This window comes from Lissotriton vulgaris, chromosome 8 (genome assembly GCF_964263255.1).
Source record: "Lissotriton vulgaris chromosome 8, aLisVul1.2, whole genome shotgun sequence".
In the NCBI taxonomy this organism is placed as follows: Eukaryota; Metazoa; Chordata; class Amphibia; order Caudata; family Salamandridae; genus Lissotriton; species Lissotriton vulgaris.
Window position 1 is genome coordinate 774,334,038 of NC_141696.1, and position 22,029 is coordinate 774,356,066.

At 42.3% G+C, this 22,029-nt stretch overlaps 1 protein-coding gene across 1 annotated transcript in view; it reads left to right on the top strand.

Annotated features, from left to right (window-relative positions):
- MXRA5 (matrix remodeling associated 5) overlaps positions 1-22,029 on the top strand; it is a 230,304-nt gene that overhangs the window by 133,606 nt on the left and 74,669 nt on the right. The gene's annotated exons all lie outside the window — the stretch shown is intronic.

Sequence of the window (22,029 nt, forward strand, 5' to 3'; positions counted from 1 at the left end):
TTGCCACTTTGATTAATATTGCTAGAGCCCTTCTGTGACAACACTCAGAAACACTTCCCTTTATTATTCCACTGCTCCACATCTGGTTATAGATCCACTGAACAAGTGGCAGCTAAAAATAGAATCCAGAGGAATGAAATGGTGCTCTAAAGCGACAAGTGAATTTGTTTTATATAGCTCGTTCAGTTGGGAAATGTCTGTGAGGCAGGCTATTTCAGGATTGTTGTAGGGTTTGATATCTTTACCCACACTCCCTTCTTTATCCTTTGTCCGTAAAGTATCAAGGAAAATGTATCTACATTCAGTAATTTTACAATCACCATGTGGTAAAGCTGAGGAACAATCATTCTCTTCAGCATTTTCAAATATTGAGCACACATTGCATAATTCTCCATTCATCCTTCTCATCCCAACCCTACGTTTGATAAGAGGATTTTGCTTGTGATTTTGACATCCACAAACCAATGTCTTTGTACATGTTCACTGCAGATTCCACTGGCCCTTGCCAACCTTGTAAAACACCTCTTTCCCTTCTAAACTTATGAAAGCAGAAACTCCACCCAACGTGAGCATTTTCCATGTATGTAACAGAAGTTTACAAAATTAAAATTACATCAGTTTTGAGTCTATAAAGCAAGATTTTGAGGTTACTCATGCAAACTTCTCTCTTTGGACACTAACAAGAAAATACATAAATAAATAAAAGAAAGCTATGTAAGGAAAAATGCTTCTGAATTTCGCCCAATGTTTTTTTTTTATCTTTGATGCGATCTTGTATTTTCTTTCTCCTAGGAATTGATCTTATAAATTTCACATTTGTGTCAGGCATGCATATCTAACTTCTCGGGGCACATTTTTCAATGTATGCATTATTAGAACATTGGACTGTCGAGCACTCCATTGAATACAATGGAGTGCTCCGTGCTTCTATGGGCCCACAGAGCAACATTCCACAATTGAACATAGGCCTCTCGGAGCCCGAGGGGACTTCAATCCCCTCCGGCTCCTGAAGCCTTTGTTTTATTTGTTAGAACATTCTGCCCTCTAGTGGCAGAATGTTCTAATAGCTTTATAGCCCTTTGTAGCTGGGCTACACCGGCCATTAAAGTCCTGCTCCCTTGTTAAAGGCCCTAGCCTTCGGCTTGGGTCTTTAACACTGGAGTGGGACTTTAATGGCTGGTATAGCCCGCTACGGCGTGCTATAAGGCTATATTTGAATGCTTAACAGTTTAAGATAGCAAATAGTTTTAATAATTACATTGAAATCACACCAAGCTCCAGAGTATTTTGGTATTCAGGTTTTCATAAATGCTTTGAATAAAACTGCTTTCGAAGATGAATGCTTTGGGGAGAGCAGTGTCAGCAGAATTTGTCAATAAAGCACCCTTTCTTCAATACAACCTCTCTTCAATATACATTTTAGGGATAGCATTATTAAACAACTCAGATTGTCGCATAGACAGCATAATTGTGGCAAAGGCCAAAACTGTCAGACTACAAAATACGGTGACTGTAGACTAAATAGTTTTCTAGAAGGATGACCTATCTTTTGCTGTTGTTCAAGTTAGGTGTATTATTTAGACCACTATGGCAATTTTGATCATTCTTGCACTGAAACTTTATTTCACCATTGACATTGTGATCACTTGTCAGTAATTGATCTGGTTCTTGTTACCTCTTCCTTGTGCCGTGTTCCTGGCCTGGGGACTCATTATTATGTTTTCACAGTCTCTTTATGATGCCAGAAGCCTTAACATTTCAGCGAGTCTAAATGGGAGGAACAAAAGCGAAAAGTGCAGGAATGTCATTACACAATTCAACTGTGCATTTAATTCAGGGCGGGCTTTAGCACTGGTGGCGCCCAGTGCAAGAATGTTTGTTTGATGCCCCCAGTGACCTCTCTACCACCCTTTAACAGTGCTCCTCAAGTCTATATAACCACTCTATCTCAAATGCATTTAGTTAGCCTTATAGTGCCACTCATACCAGTGTAGGGTGTCAGAGCACTTTACATCACACACACACATTGCACGGAGACAATCAATCATATGTGTAAATCAGTGTAAAGAAAATGTTACATGAGACAGAGGTGTAGGAGTCACATGTCATCCGGATTCGTAGGCAGTATAGTTAAAGAGTGCGTGGTCAGGAGAAGCAGAAACTCAGAACTTAAAATGCAACACCATGGGGTGGTGACCAAACGGCCCACAATGGCGGACACGCTGTAAGTGAGCTTCGGAGGCCCACTTGCAATCCTGCACTTATCCTGATTCATCAGCCTGCATTTTACCCCACTATCCTGGTCATACCGTACCTCTGTGCTCGCATCACTCCTGGGAGCTTCCGGTTGCGATGAATGGTGCCAGGTACTATCCTGACCGGGACACTGTACAGGGTACCGAAGCACTACAGCAGGCCTGAGGCCGGAGAGTAGTACTGTTGGCCCTTGCGACACCCAGGAGGCGTGCGGTGAGTCTGCTGTTGGGTGCGGCTTGCTCGTCATCTGTTTGTCGACAGCCCCCTGAAGACAGGATGTGAAGTTGCTCTGGGCTTGGGGCCGGGACGGCCGGCTGCCTTCATCATTCTGAGTCGCGGTCACGTGCAGCACCGCAGGGGTGTAGCTGGGCTGGGGTGACGCTGCGCTCAGGGGACTTGCTGGCTGGCGACACTGGATTTCCCCATTTTGTCCTGTTGGGGTTTTTCTGTTGCCACTGCAGCCCTGACTCTGCCTCTTTTCCCTTCTGAGGTAGCAGCTTCCTGAGACATGGACTAAGATCCGGAGCCCTGGGGACTCTTCGTTGTGCTGTGCCCTAGCCTGGACCCTAACTTGCTGTCCATCCACCTGGCCTGCTGCGCCTGATCCTCTCTGGTGTTCTGGCTGCGGCCTAGGTTGTGACCCGGGGCTAACTGCTTGGCGCTGTCTCTGCAGCTCTGCTGGAGGTGGGGGCCGTCTTGTGATCCGCTGTGATCAACATCTCCTTTGAGCGGTATGCAGACTTGGCCCTTTACTGCTCTGGGGCCTCGCAGAAGGGGGTAGCTGTGACCCTCATTGCTCTTCGTCATTGCCCTACTTCCTGGTCGTAGAGACCCTTTGGGAGCATCACTTACCTGTGCCCTGGCCTCCCTGGTGGTACCGGTGACTAATCCATCTCCTATACCTACCTTCCGAGACCGCAGGCACATGGGTGCTGCATGACGCTGCTGAAAGGGGGTGTGCAGAGCCACCCATTAGGGGGGTGGATGGTGGTTACAATCAGAAGCAGGTGGACTAGGCCCGGCGCAGCCTGTGTATGATGCCCTCTTTCCCACCTGCCTCCTGCCTACCCTGAAGATAGATGTCGCCCGGATCGGCGGCTGTGGTGTTCCCTCACTCCTATGAGGCATCGCTATTCTAATTGGGGACCACCAAAAGCTCGCCCTGTGTGCCGAACCCTGTAGACCTATACTACCACTATTGGAACTGACTAATACCACTGACAATGACCCGCATAAACCACAGGGCACCAAACAGAGCGCACTGGATCGCTATGCCGGGGCGCAGGAGGCAGAGCCTGCAGTTCCGGCCTCCACCAGCCTGGACAACTCTGCGCTGATGGCAGCGATAACTTAAACCGGTGACGCTCTAGAGGCCAGGATCAGTGCAGTGAGGTCAGATGTTTTGCTGATCTGACAAGATCTTTGCAAGGCAGTTAACATGATAGCCGAAGCTGAGACCCATATATCTACTACAGAGGATACAGTTACATCTCTCCAAAAGCGATTATCCTCTTTGGAGTCCATTATGAAGGGGTTTGCTATCAGGGCGGAGGATGCCAAGGGCAGTGCTCAGAGGAACAATCTTCATTTCATGGGCTTCCCGTAGGGCTGCGAAGGCAACAACATGGAACAGTTCCTTACTACGTGGATTGGAGGATAAATCCCTCAGTCGGCCTTGTCCCAATGCTTTATTCTTGAACGTGCCTACCACGCCTTGATGCAGAAGCCTCTTCCCGGGCCAGATCATTGCCCATTATCGCCAGACTCCTGAAGTTTCATGATCGGGATTCCAACCTCGTGCAGGCCAGACTGGCGGGCAAACTTTATTATGAACTCTCATCCCATTTACATTTTCCCCGATTATATGAGACTGCTGCCATAACGCCGACATCCATTCATGGCAGCGAAGGCCTAGCTCAAAGATTTTAAGATACAGTATGCCCTGCCTTTCCTGGCCCGTTTGCAGTTTATCTATAAGTCACGTACACTGTTCTTTGATACCCCAAAGAGGTCTTTGCCTGGGTGGATGAGAGATAGAAGCTCAAGTAACACCCCCGCCACCTATCGACCCGGAGTCGTCCTCTGGGGAGGCCGCACAGAAGACTGTCAAACCTAAAGAGAAATCAAAACCATAGATCACGCTCAAGGTGCCGCTTAAATTCAAGGGGGAATTCCACCTCCAAGGGTATGAAGACGAATATGGACTATCACTGTCACACAATGGAGATTGAAGGTCTTGAGTACAATATTTTTTTGGGCTGATGACAGTATTCTCAGGGCCTTGGTGGCACCTTTCCCCCCATAACCCTTCTCTCAGTATCTGAGAACTTTATCAATGTATGGGGATAGTTTACTGGGATCCACAAGTTTGGGGTTATGCCTTGCCCCTTTTGGAACAGGAGTAGAGCCCCAGCTGCAACAGATACTTCAACTGTTCTGAGGTATTCAGGGCTCGGGGAATGAGTACTTATGTTGTTTGTGTTGTGCCATGTTTTCTTTGTGCTTATGATCTTCATGCCATGCAACAACTCATGCTACACATTTATTCTTCATATTAGACTCCAAAAACTTAGCTGGAAGATACAGGGATGTTGGATAAGATCAAGAGAGGGGTGGTCCTGCGACAGGCCAAGCGTGCTTCAGCCGATGTCCTGCTACTGGAGGAAACCCACCTTATTGGTTCCAAAGCACCATGTCTTTCTCGGTTTGGCTATGTGCAGATCTTCCATGCTGGCTTTACCAGGGGATCCCATGGGGTGGCAGTCCTTATTCATCAGAGAGTCCCCTTTACACACACTAAAGCATGGTTTGACCCCCAGGGCAGATATATGGTTGCGACTGGCACGCTATATGGGGAACTCATTACCTTTGGCAGCATATATGCGACCCCCCTTATCTGATTAGATTGTGGAATTTCTTGCTAGAACAATGTCAGAGATACCCAAGGGCCTCTCCATTCTGGGCGGGGATTGGAATGATGTCTTGACATTGACTCAAGATAGATGGAGGTCGAGTGGAGGGTCAGGTCTACTCAGCGTAACACGTCTACAGTCATTGGTTCGGTACATGGGCTGGATTGACACGTAGCGACATTTACACCAACAGTATAAAGCTACATATACTACTCTGCAGTGCATGATTCATTCTCAAGTTTAGACTATACATGTATACCGCCACTTACTATTATCACATTGCGTTGGTCGTTATTTTACCTAGGGGCCTGTCAGATCACTCTCCCATAGCGCTGACATTGCGACTGGCCATAGCCCGCCCTCCCTTTCGATGGCACCTTTCAACGTGGCACTTCACGATCCACAATATAAAGCCTATAGGTTTCAGTCCATTACGGCTTCTTTTACTGAATACTTGGGAATGGTGAGCTAGGCGTTGACCATCTGGGAGGCTATGAAGCCAACCCTTAGGGGTGCCCACATATCATTTTGCAGTGCCCAATGAAAGGGGCGCCGGGAAACATTGCTGCAGGCAGAGGCTCAAATATTAGATTTAGAACAACGGAGTCGAGAGGTCGACGGTGGGCAATTTCGCCTCCAGCTTCTTTCGGGCAAGAAGCACACGCCAATATTCTGCAACAAAAAGCCAGGCAGGCTTCGGTGGCTACCTGCACTCGAATATATCAATGGGGGATAAGTCATGGTCTCTCCTGCATTGCCTATGCCAAAGGGCGTCTCACCCACTAACCACACCAAGCATTCTGGGCGACGATAGCCAAACGCTGACAGACCCAGCCCAGATTGCATTCAGCTTTGCAACATATTCCGCCGATCTATATACCCCACATAATGCGTTTTCAGCCTCTGTGATTAATCGTTTAATAGACTACTTACCTCCCAAAGCCCTGTCAGATACGACACAAGCGGAATTGGATGCACACTTTACGATTGAGGAGCTGAGTCCAGCCCTTACAGACCTGCATACAGGCAAAGCTCCGGGTCCCAACAGCTTCCCGTGCGAGTTTTACAAGCTCTTTCAGTCCCAGTTTATTACCAACTATTTAGAGGTGGTGAATACGGCCCTTGAGGATGGGAGGCTCCCGTCGGATTGTCGAAATGCCAAAATTGTTTTATTTCTTAAACCCTGCCGCCCTCCGAACCAACACTCCTCGTATCGTCCGATATCACTGCTGAATCTGGAGGCCAAACTTCTGGCCAAAGACCTTGCCAATCGTATCCCCCCTTTATGTCCGACCTTGTTCATCCAGACCAGGCGGGCTTTACGCCCAACCGGGCCACCCGACATAATATCCGCCGGGCCCATAACACAGTAGCAGCGATTGACCATCTGGACGGTCCAGCGGCATTGAAATAGATAGGGCATTTGATTCTTAGGGGTGGACGTACCTGTTTGCTCTCCTACAGTGTCTTAATATTGGATTGCGTCTTCTATCCTATATTCGGCTGCTATATACAGATCTCGCAGCTTCTGTTAGAGTGGTCTGGGCGGTCTCAAAGCCCTTAGCCATAGGGCGTTGCACATGTCAGGGCTGTCCTCTATCCCCCTACTTATTTGCTCTGGCACTGAAACCACTGGCATCATGGGTCTGGATAGATGCACAGGTTATGGGATTTGAGTGGCCAGGGGGAATGTCGGACCGGATCGCTCTTTATGCAGACGTTGGTCTCTCTCAGGCAAAGCATTCGTTTTAGTTCCGAGCTCAACATCAGATGAGCCAGCACTAAATAGTAATGTGACTATACATCATCCTAATGTATTGAACTATAGCTTGGAGCAAAATATATTCACTGGTTCTAGATTTTGTTTGAGAAAAGAATGACAATTTCTACTTACAAAGTCAGGTCTATATTGATAAGCATTTGTCTTTAGCCAGACAATTTATTCAAAAGAAAATACAGGTCATCATGTGGGTTGTTACAGAGTAAGAATGCAATTTGCAATTCTGCAAACAAACAACAAATCTAACAGGAATTGCTGCTTGTACATGTAATGGCATTCAACTTGTACATGTAATGTTATTCGACCATGTTATTCACTTTGATCTGGTAAGCAGGAATACATATTGCAGGAAACTCCCTGTGCCCATGGTTTCCACAGTGTTTGTTTTGCTTTTGGACCACTACATTTTGTGTTGTTGTTTTTTGATCTGAAGCCTGCTAACATTTCTCGGCTACAGCGTGATTTGTGTAATATGACCTTACCATTCTTTCGGAGTGCAGAATATTCTAATGTGTGATTGGCTTGGTGTGTGTTCAGGTTATCCTGTAGTGCCCTGGGGCCACAACAAGTGTGTGCGCCTCTTTTCTATTCCTTGTTGTACTACAGAAGGGTACACCTCTTCGTTAATATAAATAGCGCCAATACACATATAGCGCAATCGCTATCTCAAGGGGCCTTCCCTCATTGCATTAAGGGTGGCCCCATGCAAGTGAAGGAAACACCTGATGCTGCACCCTAAGCCATTTGATGATGTGATCTTAGAGGCAAAAGGACCATCAGGAGGGTCACTGACTGTGTGTCACAAAGAGATGGTGCACAATAAATGACCCCCCGACAGTACCTCTCTGGAGGAGAGATAGGGGTCCCATGGACATAGACCGGTGCAGCCACTCCCTGCACTGCCTTCAGGGGGATTGCTGAGCCCCCTGTGAATGCAGGAAGATGGGACTTCACCAAGGCAAAAAAGCATTTCTTTTTTTATATTTTTTTTGCGGCGGATATGGGACAGAGCTGTGAATGTGCTGCAAATATATTTTCAAAAACCAAACACTGGTTCCCATGCTTGTTTTGAATAGAGCCCCCAGGATGGCCAGGTTCCGAGGGCATTTCTTTTTAAAAGGAGGGGGTGCCCGAGGACCCCCTCCTCAGCCTTATTGAGCCCTAGGGACCACCACCTCCCTGGGTCTTTATTTTTAAAAATGGAGGGGTCCCATGCGGAACCCCCTCCTAGGCTTTGCACGCCTCCTCCCCTTCTAATAATTGGGCAGGCGTTCCCACCCACCTTAGTAGTATGCAAATATCCCCCTGCCATTTGCCAGGATTATGGACAGCTTGCCAAAAGTGCCACAGTTTCCAATGATTTAGGTGACAAGGAATTTGAGGACATCTCCACTAAACAAAGCAGTACCACATATAGCTAAGAGGAAGTACCCTTGTTTGGTGGAGATGTACCTCTTTGTAGTCTTGTTGTCCTCTCTATAGGAGTATAAGTGTTATCGTAGATGTTTGGATAAAGATGTGGAAGTAACAATGCATGTCAATACAATGCCTGCCATTACAATGCAAACCGTGTTGAGAAAGCATGCTTTGTAATTTGTTTGCGTTGTAACAACATATATTCCTCACAGAGTCAGTCATTCACCCATACAGATACTTGCACACCAACTACCTCACCCATGCAGTCACTAATACACTCATCCAGTCACCTATACATCTACTGAGACACCCACTCACATATCAAAACAGCCACTCACACACCCAGTTATCCAGTCATACAGACTCTGACACTCCTACTCATACACCCATAGAGCCACTCATACAGGTATGCACAAACACATTGACTCACCCATATAGCTACTCATGCACACACTCACTCAGTCACTCACCCATACAAGACACACAGTCACTCTCTCACTCATATAACCACTCTCACAGTCAGTCACTAACTCATACAGATACTCGTACACCAACTACCTCACTCATACAGTCACTCATACACCTATCCTGTCACCTATACATCCACTGAGTCACCCACTTGCACATCAATACAGCCACTCACACACGCAGTCTTACAGCCATGCAGGCTCTAACACTCCTACTCATACACCCATACGGCCAGTCACACATATACTCATTCATCCATATAGGTCCTCACACACCCATTCAATCGCTCATAGAGTCAGTCACAGACATACTCACTTACCCACACACCACTGACATACCCACTGACTCATCTACACAACTACTCAGAGATATAGTCACTCACTCATAAAGGCTCTCACACATGCACTAACTCACCCATACAGACACTCACTCAACCACTCACTCATATATATACAGTGACTTTAGACAGGATACTTTTTACAAATAGTGTGTACATCTATGATTTTTACATAGATGACAGAGTGAACAAAGAGTGTATATCTACCTTTATATTTATATATTTATAAAGAGTGTATATTTATTTATCAATGTATACGGACATAGGGACGATTTTACATCCACTGTATTGTACATTAATGAGACTGATTGCTTGTTTTTACTAAAACTCAAATCAGTAAGGCTGTCACCTACATGAGGTGAGTCTGTTTATAGTGATTATGGCATTGAGTCAGTAAATGTGTATACGTAGATAAGCAAGGATAGCATTCAATGTGGTTGTAATAAAGGTGATTTTAACATAAGCTCACTCACTGTGTTGCTGCCATCCTTTACCCTCGTAAGCCTCCAGAGATGGCAATGACACATATACAATTTTTCACATTTTTGTGCATCTTATTAACATAAGAATAGTGGCATTATTATCTGTACTTTAATCCTTTCTTTGTTGCGTATTTATGTGACTGTAATATGCTCCATTATGTACTGCTGTACATTGTGCCTAATTTGCAAAAAAAATAAGTGCCAGGGCCCTTCCTAGGAGGCCATTGCTGCTTGAACCACTTATTGACCCTGTCAATGCTGCCAATGCCAGTACCAACACAACTTACAAGTGTGACAATTCAGACTATTCCAGGCCAAACAAAACCATAAGAATGGCTGCGTGGCAGATGTTAATAATTGTTTGTGTATTTTGAATTATTAAACACTTTGGTGTTATGCTGACTTCAAAATTAGACAAACAGCACCACTGTGTTATGGACTGTCACAAATACCGGTGTTGAGAATTTAGTTACGGTGCCGAACAGGAGCTCAAATTAAGCACTGGTAACGCCATGTCATGTAATCATGTTAGCTTATATAATAAGTGAATTATATCAGAGTCTCCCTGTCTGTGGCTCTGACAGGAAAACTCCACAGGACATGATGCATTTTTTTATGTTCTGCAGTTTTTACAGGTTACCCAGAAAATCTTATCTTATTCCCATTTTAAAGAAGTGTAATTTTAGACAAGTCAGACCAGCATTTATTTTTCTACAAATGCTTACCAGCAAATCTGTGTTACACGTCCTTAGCCTTTCGAGGTCCACAGTCCAGCTTGGATCTAGCTGTGATTAACTGACATGGCTGTGTCCTTAAAGAAACATGTGTGACTGCTATTGACATAATTGTCCCGGTCTATGCCTCAGCCCGTTGGTATCCCTGTAACTTAGTGGGCAGGTGCTCTTGATTTGAATTGTTAAAGGTACACAATAAGGTTTTAACTGCATATACTTTTGTCTTAATTATAGTCGTAATCATTGTACATAGTTTTAAATGAAGCTCGATGATTTTAAGAGAAACTTCGGTATACTGAAACGTATAGCGGATCGCCAATTAAGGTTTTCGCCTTTCTCCCCTTCTCTCTGATTTTAATTGTAAATGTAAAATCATTAACCATTTTTATATGGTACTGTTAACCACTTAATCTTTTTGCATTGTACTGTAACTTTTTTATTCTTCTTGTACTTTTATGGTCTATCTCGATAGATCGGATAAAGTTTAGTGATGATGATTGATTAAATGTAAATTATTATTTTAATAGAAACATGAATTACTTAAATTTAATTTACTTCCCACCCTGTACTGCAATAAAGCCCACAACACACACCTAACATTTTAATAAAAAAATAATTAATTACACAATTAACATAATTAATTAGCAATTAAATAATTCATATTCATTACCCACTCGCTATTAATTATTTAGAATGAATTTACTTCCCACCCTGCACCCATATAAGCCCCACAACCTAAAAAACATGTATTAACGCAATTAAGATAATTAGTTATCAATTAAATAAATAATATTAATTATCAACCAATTATTAATTAATTACATTTAAATTACTTCCCACCCAATACACCTATAAACCCCACAATCTGCACCTATAATTAAGATAAAAATAAATTGCACACTTAACATAATCAATTACCAATTACATAAATATTATTAATTAAAAACTAATTTATAATTATTATAAATAAATTCCTTTTGACCCTATACCCATATAAACCAACAACCCACTACGGTACTTAAAAAAATCACAAAAAATAATGAAAGTTAATATCATAACTACTAAAAATGTAACATCTATATTAAAAACCAGAAAAGATATTTAAACAAAAAACTCACATTATACACATTTAAAACATATACTAAAATACATAAATAAGTAAAAAATGATATTATAAACAGCTATTGTTTTGTAAATTATATTAATGACTTTGATATTTAAAAAATCAATATTACTTACCTTAAAATCGATATTCATGACAACGTTACCGTGCACACCATATTTCCATATCACAATATTTTGGAGACAATATTTTAGAATGACGATATTTTAACTTCGATATTTTGTCTGAACACCACTCAACGGAGGTGGTGTAGACTAGTAATTACCATTTGCTTCCACATAATATTAACACTCAATAAATGCTTGTCTAGACAGTGGTTTTGCTTTGAAAACGTATATTACGCACACACTATTGAATACAACACCTTAATTTACACATATATACATCAGACAGATAGCAATACCTTAGGTGACATTCTGAAATCACATAGAACGTCACCATGTAGTGTGGTATCACTTTGAATGAAGCAGACTTGTTGGCTCTGTCAGAAGCCACCGTTTAAAAAGTCCAATAATCGTATGCTAAAGAGCACCATTATATTACTGAAATCAATAGCCATGCTTAAATGCAATTATTATCATCAATAGAATATTGCAATACTTATTTAAAATCACCTGTTAATAATACATGGTCAACAAAACATTCAAAATCAACATATACTGAGTTTGTGGCTATCTTTAACACACATAAGCCACATAAGATGCAGCCATTGAACTAACCATTAGAGATTGTTGCTGCACTCCCTGGCTGAAATATGAAGGTTATAGCCTTATGAGTTCTCGGACAACTATGATGAGAAGACTTTGCAGTCATGATTTTCATGAACCCAGAAACTTGGTTTCACTTGTAAATATTACTGCTGGACGGCTTCTGAAACTCCTGAAACCCCACACAGTGTTTAAATTTCAAGTTGTGGGTGCCCATCTCATCCTGTGGCCACCACAAGACAGAGAACAGAGGCAAAAGGAGCCCTGCAGGGCATTTGGGTGTTCCCACCATGGCGCCTTAAATATTTGATTAGTGGAACAAGAGGTTGGTTTGCAGCCTGACGCCACATTCCTCTGCTCTGTGTATATTTTTTCTTATATAAAGGGGCACTTATGGCTGTCTGGTCTCACCCAGGACACTGGCACATGGTCAGGGCTTTTGGGACCTGCGGTGGGGCCCTAGGACTCTTGACAGCAGCGTCAGCTCTCGGGATGAGAACCAGCATCCTTTAGGTTCCCACTGACTCCAACCAGTGGGAACAGAGGGATTTCTGCCTTTCAACTCAGGTGGGAGGCTTGGAACAGGGTTTGCCGGCCCCTGAAACCTGGGTACGGGGTGGGTGAGCACCCCGCATGCAATCCATTTGCTTCTGGATGCCAGAGATGGAATCCCGGGACCCAGTTGACCAGGCTGTGCTGACCTTGTATTTCGTTCACCGACGAGGAGATGAGGGCTCCTGGGGGCTCAAATAGATTACCGAGAGGAGTTCTCCACAAAGGCCCCTATCTAAATTATAGAACCACTCTTGCAGTGATCCGTGGGCCTTTGCCCACCGTGTAGTTTCTCTCTGAAAATGCAGTGTCACTCTACATGCTTCGTTGCTGCTGGCGATGTCAAAGGTCAAATCCTTTAAAAGTGGATATAAGGGGTCCTGAAGGGCCAATTTCAAAGATCTCGGGCTCAGTTTTTTCCTGGTGGTGAGCTCTAGTCACCAGGGACCATATTACACATGCGCCCTAGGGGGGCAATGGGTGTTTGCACACTCTTTATGTGCCATAGGGCACTTGGTAAATTAGAAGGGGCCGCAGATGCTTGTATGGCCCCTTTTGCAGATACAGCACCAGAGCTATCATAAGAGGATGTGCCCTCCTTCGAATGAAGGCCTGGCACCATGCAAATGAGGAAATCCCTTTGCCTCCTGCCCCGCGCTATAATACCGACGTAGGTACAGAGGCAAATATGCCTTTAGAAGGCACACTGATAGTGTGCACAAAAGGTGGCACCAATGCAGCCTTCTAAAGGGATGAAAGGGGGTCCCATGGGCCCCAGATAGACTATTGCAAGTGGGTGCAGTTAATAACTGTTAAACATCTGCCTGCAAGGGGATCTCTAATCCCTTTCAAAAGTGCATGCGGGTTGCCGCCGGTACAGAGAAACACGGAGCAGCTTTAAAAATTCTGCTCCATATTTCTCTTGAATGCACTGTCCTGGTCGAGTTCCCTTTTCATGTTCGCATCCATCACCCCTGCTTTAGGCTGCACCAAGATGCAAACATGGAAAGTGCACCCTATCTGTATTACTGGCCCAGTAGCATTTTCAGTTGGCCCCCTGGTCTCTAACTAGGCAAAATCTGCTGGGAGCTGTTTCTGCTGGCTCCTTGCTCAAGACGTATCCTCTGCTGTACCTTCTACAGAACCCATGCCCTCTTGGATGTCTTCCTGGACTTCTGGGGGGAGGTGAAGAACAAGTCTTTCCCCAACTGGTCCTCAGGGGGTGTTAGTGGGTCAGATGTACTGGCCCTTGGAAACACCCACCAGTCCTAGGCTAAGGAGAGTCTTCAGTACATTTCATCGTCTTGGGGGCGTGTCATTTTCACCTTCCTTGGTGTTGCCGCTGTCGCAATCCAGGCCGAGGATTTTGTTCTCTTTTGAGAAAGAGTTTTTAAATGGGGATTGAAAATTCTTGATTCCAGAAACCCTTGGCCAATACTAGGGTACCACATCACCCCTACATGCCTGCCTCAACCCTCCTGCACACATGCTGGGACAACCCAAAATGACACTGTATAGAGGTTTCTGTGCACATCTCCAGTTCCACCCTTAGCTGAATTCTCTCCCTTGGACTTTCTCACCAAAACTTCAAATAGGAGCTCCCTCCTGTCTAGACTCCAGAGTTGTGGGCTTACTCCTTTGTTCAGTGGGTCTGGGCTGTCCCATACCTGGAACAGTGTGACAGCTAATTCACAGATGCAGATTGTAACCCCACCTTCCTCCCTAGTAGCAGATAGAAGCAGCGGTAATTGCTCCTTTTGTGTGGGGAGGCCTTTGTTCCCTTTGCTAGGGATCAGGTTAATTACGTTGGCCTGGTAGAATAACAAAAAACTTGGAATTCAATCCTTAGATAAGCCAGAGAAATATGACAGTTCTGGTTGACCACTAAGGGGTACATTTAGATTCTTGGGGCATATCCAAATTTGGCACACATGTTTCACCCAAGTTTGATACCTTACTACACTTTATTGCCTACTGGAAGAAAACTGCACTTTAGGGAAGACTCCCCCTTGTAAGTATAATATAGTGACACTATTGATAAATAAGTAAACCCTACTGATGTTACCTATGAGTGCCCACTAGTAAAATAAGGCCTACCCCAGATCAATATCTTACCTTGCAAAGTCCCCTCTTGTGCCAGGCTACATGTGTACAATTACCAGGCTATGCATGATGGTAGTCTCACATATATAGCCTGAACATGTGTGCCTAAGAGTGTGAACACATGCTCATGTGTAACCAGCCAAATACGCCTTATCATAGCTGTGTCGAAGTGCCCTTATCTTAAAAGGCAGACACTGGTAGTTAACGTGTACAGTCCATTTATCATGTGATTACCATGAGTGAGACTTGTGTACAGAACACATACAAACTGGGTAAAGGTTTTAAGCTAGTCTAAGAATAGTATTTTCACTGCAACAGTGCCCAGTGAAATACACATGCTGGACATAACACATACACCTTGGGACTGCAAAGGTTTGTGAGTGGTACAAGACTGCCAAGTTGTGCACCAATGCTTGGGAAGCGAGTAGCAGTGCAATATCTTAGCAGATTTGGCACTGCCCTGCTCTATCCTTCCCGCCCAGCATAATGCAGCATCTTAGGTGGTTGTGCTGCATTGCCTGAAATATAGTATATTTGCCCTCAAGTGACTGCAGATGTTTTCAAGGCATAGGGCAAGGAGACTAAAGGGACAAACATCAGCCACCCAGCTGGTTCCATTTCCAACAGTGAGTCAGTCATCTGTTAGTTACCAAGAGTAGACTTCTGGGAAAATGGTAAAGTCAGAATTGAGCAATAAAGAACTCAAATATTCTTGTTAAGATTTTCAAATGAGACAAACAAAATGCTCTTGCTACTTTGACCTGCAAAATCAGAGTGAACCTACAGCTATACAAGAAACTCGGATCGTGCACTGCTGGGTCCGTACAATTACTCTACATCTTTAGAATCCAGCATTAACCTCAGTCTTTGCAGGTATAGAGGCTGATCTACTTATATTTTGCAAAGGGTAAACTTCTTTCATTTTTCAGCACTTGTTTCCCCTTCACCTGTGTCTGGAAAATGTTCTTAGTTGTTCAAAATGTTTTCTCTGAGGTATTGCAGACATGGAAACTTTAGGCCCCATAAGTCTGGCCCTGTGATTCCTCATCTTTCTCCTCTCTCTTGTTCTCGTATCTAGAACCATTCCTTGGGCCTTCAGAGCCTTCTTCCAGGTCCACACTAGTCCTACACTTGGAGCTGGAGGGTATTCCCTCTCTTTACACAACTCTCTGTGGACTTGTAGTTACTGTTCAGATAAATGGCAAGACTATCCTTTTTGCAAAAAAATATGGTATTGGCCCTTGGTTTGAACTTTACTATTTTCCTGCAAAGACTACTTAGAGGGTGCATACCCGTGTACAATTCAGAATCGCTGTTTAAAATGTAAAAAGCTATCTTGTGAAGCTGAAAGGGTGCAGTAGACAAAAATGTGTATATGTACCATAGTAAGTGTCAAACTCAACCTACTGTCTAAATTTAAATCTTAGAATACCAAAATATACTTGCCCCACCCTTTAGAATCATAGAACATGCACATGACTTACTGTTAAGTAGGCATCAGTGTGGTAATAAGACAAAGGATGTAAAGGAAATAGTCGAAAACAATTGCAGGAATAAACTGTATTAGCTATCTTCTATTATCAAATTGAACAAAAGAAATAAACGAAAAGTCCGAAAAAATGCCTTTCAAGAGAAGGTAGTCCCTTAAGCTATTTCTGCTCCATGGAACTTACATTGAGTGCATGAACATCCAAAACCCACTAGAACAAGATGGATATGCCTGAACCATTTACTGAGCTATTGAAATCTAAAGGATAGGCACATTCTACTCCACAAATAGTCTTTTTCGGAATGCATACATAAAGTGGTCCCTGAACTCCATATACTTCTATTGACATAATATCAAAGTCAAAAATATCATGATACACAAATATTGCAGGTAAAATATAATGGACAAAATCTTAGCCTACAGAGGTAAGCATTATATATATAATATAAAAAATGAATTTTCTTTAAAAATATTACATTTAAAAATATTTCTAAAACGAATTTTATTCAAAATATTACAAAAAGTTAGGCATGGATTTTGATGCAATGGAAGTTCCGATTTGTGCTGCAGTTTCCAAATAAAGAATTAGAGCCCTTTGGGTGTGCGTCTTTGTTCGAGGACAACCATTGCTTTGGAAATATTACGGCCGGTCCAGACTTGAAGATGCACTGCCGCGTAAGAAAGCGGGTCCCTGTGACTTTGATCTGTAGTCACAAGTGGTGCAATTGGCTTTGGTTTATTTCCCAGCTGAACTAGGAATGAACATTGTGTTGGCCCACTTGGGTTTTTAAAATAATTAGTATTTACTGCAAAGTGATGGTGGACTCACTGGTGGTAAAGTTGATTGTCAGAACTAGTTTATCCAGAATGCACATGCATCATTCACATGGAAGCCCACTGGAGCGGGATTATATAATTGAGTATTCAGGTGTCTGTAATTATGCTGCTGCCTCACTCTGCACTGGGCCTGTGATCAAGGACTGTGGTGTCCGAAACGCGCTAGGCAACATGGATTTTAATGCAATGGAAGTTCCGGTTTGTGCTGCAGTATGAATACGAATTCATTAAATTTTAAAAGAAAACATACTAATAAAAAATAATTTAAACTACACAACACAAAAAATGGAACATGGAAAGTAAATATACAAAATAAAAATAAAAATAAAAATATTCTTTAAAATTAAGGTACAGAAATTGTATCCAACAATAGTAAAAACAAATACAAACAATAAACTAAAAATAATAATGAAAAAATATTTGCAAATACCACTATAAATAAAATCCAACATTCATTAGTAATGTATGCAACTTAACCAAAGTATAAAAATTGACAATTCTAACTCCAGCTTTATAGACTTTTAAATATTACATATACAAAATGCCATCATAACTGTATTTAAACAAAAATAAAAAACACTTACATGAAAGAAAATCATCTTTAATAGTTTCACTCCAACTTGAGCAACAGTAAGGAAAGTCTTGGGCTTTGGATGGGTCAGATTTCCTATTACCAATCTAACCCGAGCAAAAGTAGGGCAAATGTTGGAATATGGAGGAGTCAGATTTACAATTCAAAGTCCAACCCGAGTAAAAGTTGGGAAAGAGTTGGATTTTGGAGGGATCACATTTACTATTCCAACTCCAACAGGAACATCAGTAAGGAAATTATTGGGCTTTGGAAGAGTAAAATAAGGAAGAAAAGTGTTGGACTTTGCAGGGGTCACGTTTATTATTCCGAATATAACCAGAGCAACAGTAGGTTAAATAAAATATTAAAAACCCCTCTACAATATTTCGAGCAACAATATTCAATACAACAATATTAAAAGCTTTGATATTATTGGTCAAATAAAAATATATATCTATTCTGACCTGCAACATCATGTTCCCTGATATTCTAGACATCATAAAGTTGTTGCTGCAATATTAAAGACGATCAATACTTTTCAAATAATATTAAAGTCGAACACCCACAATATGGTGTAAAGCATCATTGTTGGTTGGAAAAATTGCCTACAGAATATGGGAAATGATGTGGTAAAGAGTGGTGACATCAACAGTGACTACAAATACGGAAAGTAAATTATAGATTTACATACACTTAGATTGTACATCCTCAGATGACACTGTGGATTTGGAGGGATGTAGACCAGAACTATTTGCCTGAGGAAAGTGGAAGAGGAGAGACATTAATTTGTTTAGACATTCAAAGAATAACTGGTAGGTGTTTGAAACTTCTAATGTGAAAAAAGAGACGCAAGAGAAATTAGACTGGCAAGGAAAAAGCTCCTAATTACAATTCCCTGAGGGCTGAATGTCTGAAATCTAGATGAGGCATAAGGGAGTTTTGGGGGTAGAAAGAAGGTTTAGATGGGCAAATCACAGATTGTGAATTGCAGAGAATCTGGTTAAAGTTTGTGGGAGGACTGTCCTTGGGATCACTTTAAATTCACAGTTTGTTGATGGTGTGGAGTATTGGGGCAGCCCACTGGTTGTTATCCATTTTGGAAGGTGGACATTTTCTAGGGAAATATAAAAAGGGTTTCCATGGCCAAATTGATAACTCCACCAACTGTGAGCAAATATTAGGGTAGACTCACTAAAAGTCAGTTAACAGGTACATTTCTAGATTTCAAATGCAGTAGATTTTTTGAGACCTATTGGGATGCTATCTCTGCCCCACTTGATAGGGCATTTTATTTACAATTCAGGGTTGGCACTTTGCCCTTGAAAATATTCACCCACAAGTGGGCCCCAAATGGTGACTCCGGTCTTCTGACTGGCAAGGATTCAACAGAATTCATTTGTCATGTCCTCTTTGTTTGCCCAGGCTACACTGACCCCCAAAAGAAATGTATTAAACCATTATGTAGACACCTGGGGACTCATAGCTGTAGGCTTGCACTTGGAATTCTCAGATCAGGCCTGAAACTGGCCCATGCATGTGCTATTGCCAAGTTTTTGGGGTGGATTTAAGCCATTAGAGCAAGAGGCGCAAACAAGCTCCAAATGAACCATAACGCTTCTTCATCTTAAGGCTAGCTTTTGTTCATTGGATGCCAAATCCCACTACTACATTTCCGATCCCATTGCCTTGCTCACATATGTATTATTGTATTTGTGCTTTTTTTCACTTAACAAGTTATTAAATTACTCAGGGATCGGAAGCTACTCTTCCTTATATTCATGCACGTTCCAAGAAATCCCATTCTTGTATGCTGCAGTGCTATGCCTCTCATACTTGGTTTGTCTAAATTTTAATAATATATATACCTGTACTTTTATTTATGTTTTACATTGCTTTTATTACTGAGATGTCAAATAAAGCTTATTAATTGGAATTGGAAATGCAGTTAGAGTAGGTGATTTTTACTCATAGCATGACTATTAGTATTAGTGTTGGCTCAGTGGAAAAGAAGGTAATGTTGCTTTTGTAAATGCTCTTGGAGATGATGCCACTGAATGAGGTAGCATATAAAAAGAGCAGGGAGAGCAAGTATCATGAGGCTTTCCAGAAGACAGAGAATGCTTGAATATAGATGTAGAAATAGAACCAGTCCAGAGTTGATAGAGTGACATTGAAAATAGCAAATGTTGTTATCAGGAAGGGGTGTTGAACTCAAACACACCGAAAAGGTGAACAATAATGTAGATAGAGGATGGGTTATCATGATGTGAAGTTTGAAACAAGAGTAAGAATAGTGTTCGAGTAATATGTTTGCAATCCCATTTGGGGAGCACCGAGGAAATTGTGGGTAGAGGGTAAAGTTAAGATTACTGCAAAGTAAGTACTCAAGATTCTTGAACATGAAATGGTGTTTGAAAGTTGTAGTTTGAGGGGAAGAAGTGGTAAATGATTATTCTTATTCCATAATGGCAAATCACAGTGGATGTAAAGCATTACATTACTGGTTTTCCTATTGGAGTTCAGACTTATGTTGTACAGGGGAGGTAAAGGAAATGAAATCAAGTTAAAAGGTATACAAAGGAGGGACAATTGTGTATGAAGAAGTGTAGGTTGGTTAAATGGTAACAGGGCACCACAATATAGTGAGGGAAACAAACATCACAGACAGCATTGCATTTCTGCAGTGGTGTAACAATACACTCAAGAAGTAGCAAAAGGAAATATAGGAACCTATAAGCAAACAGATGCCATGTAAACAAGGTATCATTTTGTCAAGGTTTTGAAGCAAGGGTTCGGCCTTTTATTATACTTTTCAGATTTTCTTTTAAATTCAGGTACCAGATCACTGTTGCCATGATAGGTTGAAAAGGGTACAATGCAATACCTAGAGTGTGGACATGTTGGCATGAGTTTACTGTTGAATGAATTAAGTTCTTTGTTAATGTCTATTCCTGCACCAAGCAAGGCAGGATCAACCTTTCCTGAATGTATTTCTTAGGGGAGTCCAGGTACAGCCATCTAGGTCCAGGAGCGTGAGCGACAAGAATCCCCACCACATAAAGATACTGGTACTGGTCCTGGATTAACCACCACTCATCAGAGAGAGGAAGATGTTTGAAGGGAGTGGAGAGCACATATGGGAGTAACAGGTGAAGCTATCACATTGTACAATTGCATGGCCACAGCCCTGTGTTAGAGTGACTTGTAAGTGACATGATTTTGCCTCTTATATAAAGCGCTTGTCATGCCACAATCTATTGGATGAGTATGAGTGGCTTAGACTCATCACTTCTAAGTCTTATTTGGTTGTTAAGTGTGTCCACGCAGGAACAATGAATGATCTTAGATTTTTGGGATACAGTAACCTGCATAGACTGGTCCTGACACTATTGGAGATAACAATACAAAAGGACTGTCAATGGTCTGTACAACTAATGGGGGCAAAGAAAAATGTGACGGACTCTGTGTCTACCTATAAAGTGTGTACAACAAAAAGGAAATGAATCCCATCGGCCCACCCATATGGCAGAGCTTCATCATCTGGGATAGAACCAAAGATGGTCCGGTTAAGGAGCCACACACCTGTTGGAATTATGTGCTTCTCCAAGCCCAAGGAACTACCAGTGATGGATCGTACCAAAAGTCAAATCAGTTTGGAATGGTGTGGGATGTTAAATTGCAGTGAGAAAAAAGTGTGCAAAAAGAATCAAAAAGTGAGATGTAAAATTGGCTACCATGATTTAAGGAAAACTTTATTAGGGAAAATCATGGTGTCAAGATTAAAATGAGTGTGACACAGTTTGACACAATAACTGTCTATTAAGGATGGTATTTGGTCAACATGTTTCAGCCATTGTAGGAAAGTGTACCCGGCTTTCGTCAGGACCTCTTGAACACTACTGCAATTAAGCTTGACCTAAGCTTAGTGAAAAAAGCAAAAATTAACACAAATTAATGATCCAAAACATCCTACCGTCCATTGGATTTTCCAGACTGGGATGTCTGTTTCATAAGGTATTTAGGATTCTTTCCCAAAAGTGCTTGGGAGAAAGCCTCACCTCTTCCTGGCCACTGCTCAGGGTTGGATGTCCCGCTCTGTCCGTCGGTGCCCCTGGACTGATCCTGAGCCGAGGGGGAGGGGACCTAAATACCCTATGAAACAGACATCCCTGTCTGGAAAATCCAATGTATGGTAGGATGTTTTGTACCATTAATTTGTGTTAAGTTTTGCTTTTTTCACTAAGCTTAGGTCAAGCTTAATT